The sequence below is a fragment of the Triticum urartu genome, chromosome 6, assembly GCF_003073215.2.
Source record: "Triticum urartu cultivar G1812 chromosome 6, Tu2.1, whole genome shotgun sequence".
NCBI classification, from domain to species: Eukaryota; Viridiplantae; Streptophyta; class Magnoliopsida; order Poales; family Poaceae; genus Triticum; species Triticum urartu.
In genome coordinates this window covers 525,488,571-525,503,613 of record NC_053027.1, presented here as the reverse complement: position 1 = coordinate 525,503,613, position 15,043 = coordinate 525,488,571, and positions in this window count along the sequence as shown.

Genomic DNA, 15,043 nt, shown 5'->3' with positions numbered 1-15,043 from the left:
GTATTGATGTCACAATTAAACTTGCCAATAGAGATACTATTTCACCAATTGGAATTGTTAGAGATGTTGAAGTCTTGTGTGGGAAAACTAAATATCCTGCTGATTTTCTTGTTCTTACTTCTCCGCAAGATAGCTTTTGTCCCATTATATTTGGTAGACCCTTCTTGAACACTGTTAATGCTAGGATAGATTGCAAAAAGAATGTTGTTACTATTGGCTTGGGTGATATGGTTCATGAGTTTAACTAGTAAATGTGCCCGTGCGTTGCCACGCGTGACAATGGAGTTAAACGAATCAAACAATGATTAAGTTACATGGATAACTTCTTGAGGATCGAATGCATGGATAGTATCATGAGATGACACTAAAACATACATAATACTATTCAACCATTGATAATGCATGGATAGTATCATGAAGTGACACTAAAACCTATAAAAAAATTATTCGACCATTGATAGGGTAGGCGCATCAATCAGTCTTGTTTCAATTTCGTATGTTGATGTCCAAGAGCAGATTTTTAGTAAGGATTGTTTGGATCTCCTTCAACTCCATTGAGGGAGTCCTGGATTAGGGGGTCTCCAGACAGCCGGACTATCTCTATTGGCCGGACTGTTAGACTATGAAGATACAAGATTGAAGACTTCGTCTCGTGTCTGGGAGGGACTCTACTTGGCATGGAAGGAAAGCTAGGCAATACGGATATGGATATCTCCTCCTTTGTAACCGACCTTGTGTAACCCTAACCCTCTCCGGTGTCTATATAAACCGAAGGGTTTTAGTCCGTAGGACAACAACCATAACATACAATCATACCATAGGCTAGCTTCTAGGGTTTAGCCTCTCTGATCTCATGGTAGATCTACTCTTGTACTACCCATATCATCAATATTAATCAAGCAGGAGGTAGGGTTTTACCTCCATCAAGAGGGCCCGAACCTGGGTAAAACATCGTGTCCCCTGCCTCCTGTTACCATCCGGCCTAGATGCACAGTTCGGGACCCCCTACCCGAGAACCGCTGGTTTTGACACTGACATTGGTGCTTTCATTGAGAGTTCCTTTGTGTCGTCGCCGTTAGGCTTGATGGTTCCTACTATCATCGATAGCGATGCGGTCCAGGGTGAGACTTTTCTCCCCGGACAGATCTTCGTATTCGGCGGCTTTGCACTACGGGCTAATTCGCTTGGCCGTCTGGAGCAGACTGAAAGCTACGCCCCTGGCCGTCAGGTCAGATTTGGAAGTTTGAACTACACGGCTGACATCCGCAGAGACATGATCTTTGACGGATTCGAGCCACAGCCGAGCGCGCCGCACTGTCGCGATGGGTATGACCTAGCTCTGCCGCCAGACAGTACCCCAGAGGCTGCGCCCGCAACAGCTCTGACCCTTAGCTCGGAGCCAATTGTGCCAGTCGAGGACGGGTGGTTAGACACCGCCTCAGGGGTTGCAGTCTCAACGGCGATCGAGCCGAACACCAGCCTAACCCTCTGTGCAGCCTGTGACTCCAAGGTGTCGGACTCTTTTCCGGGCTCCGAACCATCCGCGCCCCTGCCAATCAAATCCGATTGGGCGCCGATCATGGAATTCACCGCCGCGGATATCTTTTAGCACTCGCCCTTCGGCGACATTCTGAATTCACTAAGGTCTATCTCTTTGTCAGGAGAGCCCTGGCCAGATTATGGCCAACGGGATTGGGATGCGGGCGACGAAGAAATTCGACGCCCACCCACCACGCACTTAATAGCCACTGTCGATGACTCAACCGACATGCTCGACTTCGACTCCGAAGACATCGACGGTATGGACGAAAAATCTCAATGCGGAAGAACGTCACTTTATATTGCCCCTTGTGATGTGAACCTTTATTATGCAGTCCGTCGCTTTTATTACTTCCACATCACAAGATCGTATAAAGCTTATTTCTCCCACACCAATCAATCATACATATTTAGAGCAATTTTTATTGCTTTGCACCGATGACAACTTACTTGAAGGATCTTACTCAATCCATAGGTAGATATGGTGGACTCTCATGGCAAAACTGGTTTAAGGGTATTTGGAAGCACAAGTAGTATCTCTACTTAGTGCTGAGAATTTGGCTAGCATGAGGGGGAAAGGCAAGCTCAACAAGTTAGAGGATCCATGACAACATACTTTATCTCAGATATAAGAAATACATAACTCATTACATTGTCTTCCTTGTCCAACATCAACTCTTTAGCATGTCATATTTTAATGAGTTCTCCAAATCATAAAAGATGTCAATGATAATATATCTATATGTGAAACCTCTCTTTCCTTATTACTTCCTATTAATTGCAACAATGACCAAAGCTATGTCTGCCAACTCCCAACAACTTCTAATCATCATACTCTTTCTATGTGAAGTCATTACTCTCAATAAGATCAACATGAACTTTTTGTTTCTTTTTCTCTTTTCTTTATTCACCCAAGATCATGGCAAAATAATCAGGCCCTTAACTCAACACTAATCTTTATTATATATAGCTCACGTACTCAATTACAAAGAGAGATCATAAAGCAAACCTCAAAACTAGATCATGCCATAAACTTTATTCTACTAGATCAAGATACTACTAATAGGATCGAACTAAGAAGAACGGTAAAGATAGGAGATGTGATTGTGATACGATACCGGGGCACCTCCCCCAAGCTTGGCAGTTGCCAAGGGGAGTGCCCATACCCATGTGATTATATCTCCTTGGTCGGTGAAGAAGGTGGTGGTGATGGATAATCGCACATAGAGCGTAAGAGGTCCTCCAGCTTGCGGATAATGCCCTTGAGTGCGACAATATGCTCCTTCAACAAAATATTTTCTTGTGTGAGATACTTATTCTGTATACGAGCTAGCTCAATCATCTTGAAAGCTTCGATCTCAGTTGGGGTAAGAAGGTTATGATCAAGTTGAAGGATGTCTTTTGCTGCCGGAGCTTGATCCTTCGTGGCCTTCTTGATCCTTTCATCCTTGTTGACCTTCGTGGGTTCTTCCCCCTTCAAATCTATCCTCATTAGCCAAGCATCGTTGTCACCATTGTTGGAGGAGGGGGACAACATGATGCCTGGCCTTGAAAACCCTGACTGAAAACAGCTCGAAACAAGAACAGAGGAGATTTGCGTGATACGGGGGTCAAAGCCTTCGGGAGAATATATAATGAATTTTTAATGAGTGCTATACATATCGTACAAGAAAACAAAGTCCGGAAGGCACACGAGGTGCTCACGAGGTAGAGGGGCGTGCCCAGAGGGGTAGGGCGCGCCCACCACCCTCGTGGGGCCCTCGTGTCCTTCCCGGACTACTACTTATTTTTCTATTTTTCTAAATATTCCAAAACGGAGAAATATTGCCTTAGAAATTGTTTTGGAGTCGGTTTACTTACCGTAGCACATAACTATTCCCTTTCGGAGTCTAAAATGTTTCGGAAAGTGTCCGTTATGTATTCCTCCGGGGTTACGGTTTCAATAATATTGGTTTAAACATTTATGGGATTACCTGAGATATAATGTTTAATTCTTTGACCATTTACCACCTTCGGATTTGTGCCTTCGAAGTTGTTGATTTTTATTGCACCGGAACGATAGACCTCCTCGATAACATAGGGGCCTTCCCATTTAGAGAGAAGTTTTCCTGGAAAAAAATCTTAAATGAGATTTGTATAGCAATACATAATCACCTACATTAAACTCACGCTTTTGTATCCTTTTGTCATGCCATCTTTTAACTTTTTCTTTAAATAACTTGGCATTTTCATATGCTTGGGTTCTCCATTCATCAAGTGAGCTAATATCAAATAACCTCTTCTCACCGGCAAGTTTGAAATCATAATTGAGCTCCTTAATAGCCCAATATGCCTTATGTTCTAGTTCGAGAGGTAAGTGACATGCTTTTCCATATACCATTTTATATGGAGACATACCCATAGGATTTTTGTATGCAGTTCTACATGCCCATAATGCATCATCAAGTTTCTTGGACCAATTCTTTCTAGACCTATTAACAGTATTTTGCAAAATTAATTTGAGCTCTCTATTGCTCAACTCTACTTGACCACTAGACTGTGGGTGATAAGGAGATCCAATTCTATGATTAACATCATATTTAGCAAGCATTTTACGGAAAGCACCATGAATAAAGTGTCAACCACCATCAGTCATTAAATATCTAGGGACTCCAAACCTCGGAAAAATAACTTCCTTAAGCATTTTGATAGAAGTGTTATGATCAGCACTACTAGCTGGAATAGCTTCTACCCACTTAGTAACGTAATCAACATCAACTAAAATATGTGTATATCCATTAGAGGCAGGAAAAGGTCCCATATAATCAAAGCCCCAAACATCAAACAGTTGAATAACAAGAGAATAATTCATAGGAATTTCTTGATGTCTACTAATATTATCAATTCTTTGGCATTCATCACATGACAAGACAAAAGTACGGGCATCCTTGAAGAGAGTAGGCCAATAAAAACCAGATTGCAATACCTTATGTGCAGTTCTATCTCCAGCGTGGTGTCCTCCATAAGACTCGAAATGACATTTGCGTAGGATCTGTTTCTGTTCATGCTCAGGTACACAACGTCTAATAACACCATCTACTCCTTATTTATAAAGATGTGGGTCATCCCAAAAGTAATATCTCAAGTCATAGAAGAATGTTTTCCTTTGCTGGTATGTGAAGCTAGGTGGTATAAACTTAGCAACAATATAATTAGCATAATCAGCATACCATGGAGTACTACGAGAAGTACTTATAACATTTAATTGTTCATCAGGAAAGTCATCATTAATAGGTAGTGGGTCATCAAGAATATTTTCTAACCTAGATAAGTTGTCTGCAACGGGGTTCTCAGCTCCCTTTCTATCAACAATATGCAAATCAAATTCTTGTAGCAAGAGAACCCATCTAATAAGTCTAGGTTTAGCATCTTTCTTTTCCATAAGGTATTTAATAGCAGCATGATCAGTGTGAATAGTTACTTTAGAATCAACAATATAAGGTCTGAACTTATCACAAGCAAATACAACTGCTAAAAGCTCTTTTTCAGTAGTAGCATAATTTCTTTGAGCATTGTCTAGAGTCTTACTAGCATAACGAATAACATTTAATTTCTTATCAACTCTTTGCCCTAGAACAGCACCTACAGCATAATCACTAGCATCGCACATAATTTCAAAGGGTAAATTCCAATCAGGTGGCTGAACAATAGGTGCAGAGACTAATGATTTCTTAAGTATTTCAAATGCTTCTACACAATCATCATCAAAGACAAATGGTATATATTTTTGCAATAAATTAGTCAGAGGCCGAGAAATTTTTGAGAAGTCCTTAATGAACCTCCTATAAAATCTGGCGTGACCAAGGAAACTTCTTATACCTTTGATGTCCTTGGGACATGGCATCTTTTCAATAGCATCAACCTTGGCTTTATCAACTTCAATAGCTCTTTCAGAAACTTTGTGCCCCAAGACAATACCTTCATTAACCATAAAGTGGCACTTTTCCCAATTCAAGACAAGATTAGTTTCTTCACATCTCTGCAAAACTCGATCAAGATTGCTCAAGCAATCGTCAAAAGAGGAACCATAGACCGAAAAGTCGTCCATGAAAACCTCACAAATCTTTTCACAAAAGTCAGAGAATATAGCCGTCATGCATCTTTGAAAGGTAGAAGGTGCATTACAAAAACCAAAAGGCATACGTCTATAAGCAAAAGTACCAAAAGGGCAAGTGAAAGTAGTCTTTGATTGATCTTTAGCCGACACATGTATTTGAGAGAAACCAGAATAACCATCTAGAAAGCAATAATGTGTGTGTTTGCATAATCTTTCTAGCATTTGATCAATAAAAGGTAAGGGGTAATGATCTTTCTTAGTTGCTTTATTTAATTTGCGGAAATCAATTACCATCCTATAACCTGTGATAATTCTTTGTGGAATCAATTCATCTTTATCATTAGGAACAACAGTAATACCTCCCTTCTTAGGGACACAATGGACATGACTTACCCACTCACTATGAGCAACGGGATAAATTATACCTGCCTCCAGAAGCTCGAGTATTTCTTTTCTTACCACTTCTTTCATTTTAGGATTCAGACGTCGTTGAGGATCACGAACTGGTTTGGCATCTGCTTCCAAATTTATTTTATGTTGACATAGAGTGGGACTAATGCCCTTAAGATCATCAAGAGTATATCCAATAGCAGCATGATGCTTCTTCAGAGTTTTCAATAATCTTTCTTCTTCATGCTCTGAAAGGTTAGCACTAATAATAACAGGATATATCTTCTTTTCATCAAGATAATCCTATTAAATATCTGCTCTTTGAGCTCAAATACGGGATGACCCTTGGGTGGTTGATGCTCCTACCCTTTCAATGGGCAAATTGTGTTGCAGAATAGGTTCCTGTTTAAAGCATACTTCATCTATTTCCCTTATTTCATTCATGAACATATCACTTTCATGGTCTAGCAAATAGTTTTCTAAAGGATCACTAGGAGGTACGGCAATAGAAGCAAGACCAATAATTTCATCCTTACTAGGTAATTCTTCCTCACGATGTTGTTTACTAAATTTAGAGAAATTAAACTCATGAACCATATCATCCAAACCAACAGTAACAATATTCTAAGTGCAGTCTATGGTAGCATTGACAGTATTTAAGAAGGGTCTACCAAATATAATGGGACAAAAGCTATCTTGTGGAGAAGTAAGAACAAGAAAATCAGCAGGATATTTAGTTTTCCCACACAAGACTTCAACATCTCTAACAATTCCAATTGGTGCAATAGTATCTCTATTAGCAAGTTTAATAGTAACATCAATATCTTCTAACTCAACAGGTGCAATTTCATTCTTAATTTCTTTGTATAAAGTATGCGGTATAACACTAGCACTAGCACCCATATCACATAAGCCATGATAACAATGATCACCTATTTTAACAGAAATAACAAGCACGCCTACCACGGGTCTATGTTTATCTTTAGCACAAGGTTTAGCAATTCTAGCAGTTTCACCTTCGAACTGAATAACATGCCCATCAATATTATCAGACAAGAGATCTTTAACAATAGCAATATTAGGTTCTACTTTAACTTGCTCGGGAGGTGTATAAGTTCTAATATTGCCTTTACGAACAACAGTTGAAGCTTTAGCATGATCCTTTATTCTAACAGGGAAAGGTGGTTTCTCAATATAAGAAGTAGGAACAATAGGATCATTATAAGTGACAGTCTTTTCTTCAACTTTAATAGGTGCAGCTACTTTTACTTCTATGGGAGGATGATATTTAAACCACTTCTCCTTAGAGAGATCAACATAGGTAGCAAAAGATTCACAGAAAGAAGCTACTATCTCAGAATCAAGTCCATATTTAGTGCTAAACTTACGGAAAATATCGGTATCCATAAAATATTTAACACAATCAAACTTAGGTGTCATACCTGACTCCTTACCTTCGTCGAGGTCCCAATCTTCAGAGTTGCGTTTAATTCTATCCAATAAATTCCATCTGAATTCAATAGTCTTCATCATAAAAGTGCGAGCGCAAGAAGTATCGAGCATGTTGTGATTGTTTTCAGAAAGCCGAGCATAAAAACTTTGCATAATTATTTCTCTCTGGAGCTCATCATTGGGGCATGAATATAACATTGATTTAAGCCTCCCCCAAGCTTGAGCGATGCTTTCTCCTTCGCGAGGCCAGATATTATATATATAATTGCGATCACGATGAACAAGATGCATAGGGTAATACTTTTGATGAAATTCCAGTTTCAATCTTTTATAGTTCCATGATTTCATATCATCACATAGCCTATACCATATCAATGCGTCTCCCTTCAAAGATAAAGGGAAGACCTTCTTCTTAGCGACATCATCGGGTATACCTGCAAGCTTAAATAATCCACAAACTTCATCCACATATATTAAGTGCTCATCAGGATGTTTTGTTCCATCTCCTGTAAAAGGATTAGCTAGCGGTTTTTCCATCATAGCCATAGGAAATTAAAAAGGAGTTTCATTAATAGGTTCAGTAGGTTGAGGAGCAACTCTTTGCTCTACTGGACAGGGTGAAGATACCCCGAACAAACCCCTCAAAGAATTACTTTCCATAGTAACAAGTGAAAGTAAATTTCAGCACACTATATAAATTTTTCCTCACCAAATTCCACTTACCAAAGGCACTACACTCCCCGGCAACGGCGACAGAAAAGAGTCTTGATGACCCACAAGTATAGGGGATCCATCGTAGTCCTTTCGATAAGTAAGAGTGTCGAACCCAACGAGGAGCAGAAGGAAATGATAAGCGGTTTCAGCAAGGTATTCTCTGCAAGTACTGAAATAAGTGGTAACAGATAGTTTTGTGATAGGATAAATTGTAACGAGCAACAAGTAACAAAAGTAAATAAAGTGCATCATGGTGGCCCAATCCTTTTGTAGCAAAGGACAAGCCGGAACAAACTCTTATAATAGGAAAAGCGCTCCCGAGGACACATGGGAATATCGTCAAGCTAGTTTTCATCACGTTCATATGATTCACATTGATACTTTGATAATTTGATATGTGGGTGGACCGGTGCTTGGGTGCTGTTCTTACTTGAACAAGCATCCCACTTATGATTAACCTCTATTGCAAGCTTCCGCAACTACAACAAAAGTATTAAGGTAAACCTAACCATGGCATGAAACATATGGATCCAAATCAGCCCCTTACGAAGCAACGCATAAACTAGGGTTTAAGCTTCTGTCACTCTAGCAACCCATCATCTACTTATTACTTCCCAATGCCTTCCTCTAGGCCCAAATAATGGTGAAGTGTTATGTAGTCGACGTTCACATAACACCACTAGAGGCTAGACAACATACATCTTATCAAAATATCAAACGAATACCAAATTCACATGACTACTAATAGCAAGACTTCTCCCTTGTCCTCAGGAACGAACGTAATTACTCACAAAGCATATTCATGTTCATAATCAGAGGGGTAATAGTATGCATATAGGATCTGAACATATAATATTCCACCAATTAAAACCAACTAGCATCAACTACAAGGAGTAATCAACACTACTAGCAACCTACTAGCACCAATCCCGGACTTTGAGACAAGAATTGGATACAAGAGATGAACTAGGGTTTGGAGATGAGATGGTGCTGGTGAAGATGTTGATGGAGATTGCCCTCTCCCGATGAGAGGAGCGTTGGTGATGACGATGGTGATGATTTCCCCCTCCCGGAGGGAAGTTTCCCCGGCAGAATAGCTCTCCTGGAGCTCTAGATTGGTTCCGCCTCGTGGCGGCGGAGTCTCATCCTGAAAGGTTGCTTCTTATTTTTTTCTCATCGAAAGACTTCATATAGGAGAAGATGGACGTCGGAGACCCACGAGGTAGGGGGTGCGCCTTAGGGGGGGCGCCCCCCACCCTCGTGAGCAGGGTGTGGGCCCCCTGGCCTTCATCTTTGACGAGGATTTTTCTTTATTTATTTTAAGACATTCCGTGGAGTTTCAGGACTTTTGGAGTTGCGCAGAATAGGTCTCTAATATTTGCTCCTTTTCCAGCCCAGAATTCCAGTTGCCGGCATTCTCCCTCTTTATGTAAACCTTGTAAAATAAGAGAGAATAGCCATAAGTATTCTGACATAAAGTGAAATAACAATCCATAATGCGATAAATATCGATATAAAAGCATGATGCAAAATGGACGTATCAGAGCCAGGGGCGCTGGGCGGGCGGTTCGGGCCCGCTTCGGTCGGGGCGGGCCGGTTGCGGGCTGCGGCGGGCCACGGCGTTGGAAGCGGGCAGGGGGGCGAGTGGCAGCTGCGGATAGGGTGAGGAGGCTGCTGGCGGCGGCGTTGGCGCTTGGGACGGTGCCAAGTGGCAGAGAAGGGGCGGCTTGGCGCTAAAATCGAGGAGGGAGGAGGCTGGCGGCTGCGGGGATCCCGAGGGGAAGGCTAGAAGGTAGATGGAGGCTAGGGGATGCCCAAATTTAGAATGGGAGGTGTATATATAGGATAGGAGCTAGGGTTTGGGGGTTTTGGGGGCTTACGGAGCCCTCCGATCGTGATCTGATGGCTCCGGTCGAAGGGGGGGTTAGGTGGGCTGTGCAGAGCGGGTTGGGCAGAGAGAAGAGAAGAGAGAGAGGTCCGGCGACTGTTTCCGGAGACCGAAAATGTCCGACATTAGACCGACTATATTTTCTCTATAGTTATCCGTTGGGGCGTCAAACGGACTCCGAGTGCGATGAAACTTGGCAGGCGACCTACTAACAACATAACAACACAGCACGCCAACTTTCATCCCATTCCAAGAACATTTTCCGGCCACTTATAAAATAATATTTCGGACATGTCGCGGGCGCGTGCAAGTGTGTCTGGGCTCAGAACGGACAACGGACGGAACTGGGGGAACCTAGACGGATGCAAGTTTTGAAAAATATGATGATGCAATGCATTTCGGGGCGTCACAACACTCCACCACTACAAGAGGATCTCGTCCCGAGATCTAGGATGGCACCGGAGGGAAACAGAAGAGGAAGAGAAGAGGTAAAACTAAGTTGCTTCTTTGACAAATGAGTGAGACCAAAGAACCTTGCGAGGTGGAACAAATTGAAAGAAGAATTCGACGAAGATGAACAAAGTTGAAAACACTCCGTTAGAAAAGAGGAACAAGGAACATTACTAGAACCTTGTAGGTTGAAAGACACAAGAAAAGTGTCACAAAGGATAAGAAGTACATGCAAGCACTCCGGATGAAATGAGATGTACAAGGAACGATAAAGATCAATTACGACAACACTCCGGTTGGAAATGGAAGGCGATAATATGAACTTGGCAAAATGAAAGCACTTGGATGGGAGTCCGGTTAGAAGAGGAATGATAGACACAACACTCCGGTTAAAACAAGATAGAGAAGGAATAAGAATGATATAATTTGGACAGCACTCCGACTGTAAATGAAAGGAATTGAATATGAACTTGGGAAGATTGGATGATACTTGATGAAATCAACAACACACTGCCTCCGAAACTATTTAAAGAATGGCACAATGGGTAAGAATGATTTCAGACAGCACTCCGGTTGAGAAGGGAGGCAAAAACTTGACAGAATGGGAAGAACTTGAAAAGAGGGCAGGACACTCCGGTTAAATGGACAAGCACGAAAAGAACACGGTCCTCACAATTCGAGATGATGAGTGAAGAGAGCAACATCACAAAGCCTCCGGAAGAAAGAATAGAAGATAGATCATTGGAATAACAGAATGGAGAAGAAAATGACAACTTCTGCCATAATTGAGCTTGGAAAGCACCCTTCCAAGAAGGTTATAACGGAGTTGTTGGAAAACCAACCACGAAACAAATAAGCTTGTAGTGGGCTTATGGAAAACATCTCGAAATCTTGAGGTGAAATTCTGCCACCAATGAAAAACAATAGATTGAATTGATATGAACAAGGAGACGAGAAACTTATTTCACCGGGAGGATAAATGAAGAACTTGAGTCATTTATAAGCACCATAAATAGAATCAATCCTTAGGGAAAGCTTTAGGTGAAATATAACCCACTATAACTCCAATGAAGAGATTAATGGATTGAAAAGATGTCTTGAGCGAAGAGAAAATGATGGATTTAGATATGTCACTCTTGAGAACTTGTGAATCATGAAACACGAAGGGAAATTATCAACAATGGCATAACACCACCTCAAAAAATAAGAAAGAAAGAATTGCACTTCGGAATGCAAGATGAAGAATGCTTGAACTCCTCAAAACAAGACATGTGTTTTGCACCACGTTTAATTTTGAGTATATAGCATGGCGAATCAATAACTCCGAGATAAATCTTGAAGAACAATTGAAGAATGAAAAGAATCCTTGACGAACCACCATGTAGAGCCTCCAAGAAGAACTCCGGTAACAAAAGGATGATCAAACGAAAGGAAAGAGAAATTGAAAACACAAGGTGAAACCTTGCGATGATTTAGATGGAGCTTCGCAAAGAGATAATGCGGAAAAACTTGGAACTCCGGAAAATAAAGATGAACAAATGAGATCAAGAATTTTGATGAACCTCCGGAATAAGAAATTGGATTCACTCGATGAAACAAGAATAAGAATTACATTATGCGTATCCTTCACCAATTTAAATTAATGACAAGCAACGGATTTGGCATACTACTTATTCTCGTAGAAAGGATTAAAGAGAGGTATAGCTTAAACTTGAGAAGATCTTCAATGAACCACCTGTAGGATTGAAACAACGAATAAATCTGTATGATAACGAAGGAAGAGAACTCTTGAACAAACCACAGTAAGAATTGAACAAGAAAGTAGCAAAAGCACAATTCACTGGAAAGAATTGGAAAATGAATGAAGATACTTGCTAGGATTTAGATACAAGTGAAGAAGAGATCATGAACTGATTAGAGGATGTTTGAGCGATGCACCGGTAAGAGTTGGAGAATGAGAGCTGAAAGCTGAGAATGAATAAACCCGAAATGATGGCCTTCGAAGAATCAAACAAAAAAAGACTCCTAAATTGCTCCGGATTGGTGAAAAGAATTCTCACACTCGAATAGAATTATGAGAGGATGGCATAACACTAGAACCATGAATCTTTGGAAGAACGGATAAAATTTGGAGGAAAACTCTTCTTCGGTCTTGAAATGTTGAGAATGACGATGAGAAACACCACCATGAATTGTTGAGATACTCCAGGATGAAAATTAGAAAGGTTGAACAAATGATGAAAAGAATTTGAAAGATCTTGGAGAAAGGCATATGACTGATGATAATTCATTCTTACATCAAACTTTGACATGGATTTGAGAATAACTCCTGAAAGAATTAGAAAAGTCGGGTAATATCCTGGGAAAAGACCTGTGGGTTAGGGCCCACTCAAAAGAAAACATCGTTGAACGATTACTTGAAAGGGATATTGCGCTGGTTGAATTAAATGGCTTGAATGAGGTAACATCCTCAAAAGAACTTGAGCGAATTGATAATGGAAACTTGAATCTTCTGAGATATCTTCAGCACTTCGGATGTGAATAGAGAGAGGTGAGCGATTAAGAGGTCCACCGACATGGGAAAACATTTGAAACAAGAAAAATAATGTGATCAACTCTGAAGGCTTGAATTTAGTCCACCGGAGAAGAAAAAGAATGAAGAATGATGAACTTGTAGAGCATCTTCATGAGAACCACCGGGTAAGAACATTGACGGAAAAGAATGGAGAGACTTCCCATCAATAAAAGGATGCTTGATTAAGAAATCTGAGTCCTTGAAGAAAAAGGGTGGATGGACGGGAAAACAAATGCAACTTGGACAGATGGAATGGGTACCATCGAAAAAAACTTAGAGTTGATCTTGCGGATGTTGAAATGATCAGATCCACTAGAAGAGAAGCACATCGGTTGGAAAAGAATTGGCATGACAATCTCGATAAGCAAGAAGGATTAGCATCCACATAGAAATATGAGGACACCGCTTAAGAAAGGTATGGAATCAACACTTGACTTCGAAGCAACTCGAGTACCACTACTGAAAACAAAACAAAGGATCGGCTTGCAGAATAAGACGAAACAAACATATGATAGATCCCATATCGTATCATGTGTCTGTTGGAAAGATATCCTACGATATACTTGAATTCCCACTTATAAACTCCCAAAACTTTCTGGTTATGCAATCAGGTGTTGGGGATACATGGGAAGCATAATATCTCACCCAAACTAACAGTTCCTACATCCAACTGTATCCATCCTTCAACACATAACCAAGAAAACTTCGGAAATCATTTACCTCAACCTTCAAAAAGCATCTGATATACGAGTTATGGCAATACTCCCGAACTCCCGCATCAGTACTGGGTGGTGTCGAGGTTATCTCACCAACAACTACATAAAAGAGATTTTTGATGTCGGTGAAACTCAGGTATTCCAGAACTGCAACGATAAAATTGTGACGACAACACCTCGGAGCTCAACTCCCCGGAACACTGCCACAACTCCTAAATGTTAGGAGGCACCAAGAACAATGTTCTCGTCACAAGACTATCTGAGCGATTCCAAGATACCCATGTGATCCTAAAAAAAATCGTGAAATTTTAGGAGAGAAGAGTCAAAACTTCTACGTCAGGAGGCTGAGGAGTAAAAATAATCCTACTCTCTGATATATATAATCCTATGACTCAAAACATTTTGTTCTAGAATCAACAACGTCAGCGATTCGATCAAGCAGGGGGGCTCCTAAGTCGGGGATGGCTCTGATTACCAACTTGTAACGCCCACAATGCGGCTATATCTCCCACATGTCGGGGCACGACTTAGACGCATAGCCTTATGGTAGGCTTGTCGCAAGAGGGGTAATCTTCACACATCTCATGTACTGAATAAGAAAGGGATAAAGAGTTGGCTTACAATCGCCACTTCACACAATACATGAATAAATCATACATCATCCAAAGTACAATCAAGGTCCGACTACGGAACCAAAATAAAAGAAGACAACCCCAAATGCTAGATCCTGCTACCTCTTGAGCACTGCATTGCTGCTACCTCTTGAGCACTGCATTGGTTTTCCCTTGAAGAGGAAAGGCTGATGCAGCAAAGTAGCGTAAGTATTTCCCTCAGTTTTTGAGAACCAAGGTATCAATCCAGTAGGAGGCTACGCGCGAGTCCCTCGCACCTGCACAAAACAAATAAATCCTCGCAACCAACGCGATAAGGGGTTGTCAATCCCTACACGGCCACTTACGAGAGTGAGATCTGATAGATATGATAAGATAATATTTTTGGTATTTTTATGATAAAGATGCAAAGTAAAATAAAAGCAAGTAAAAAAGCAAAGGAAATAACTAAGTATTGGAAGATAATATGATGAAGATAGACCCGGGGGCCATAGGTTTCACTAGTGGCTTCTCTCAAGCATAAGTATTTACGGTGGGTGAACGTTTGAGCAATTGACAGAATTGAGCATAGTTATGAGAATATCTAGGTATGATCATGTATATAGGCATCAC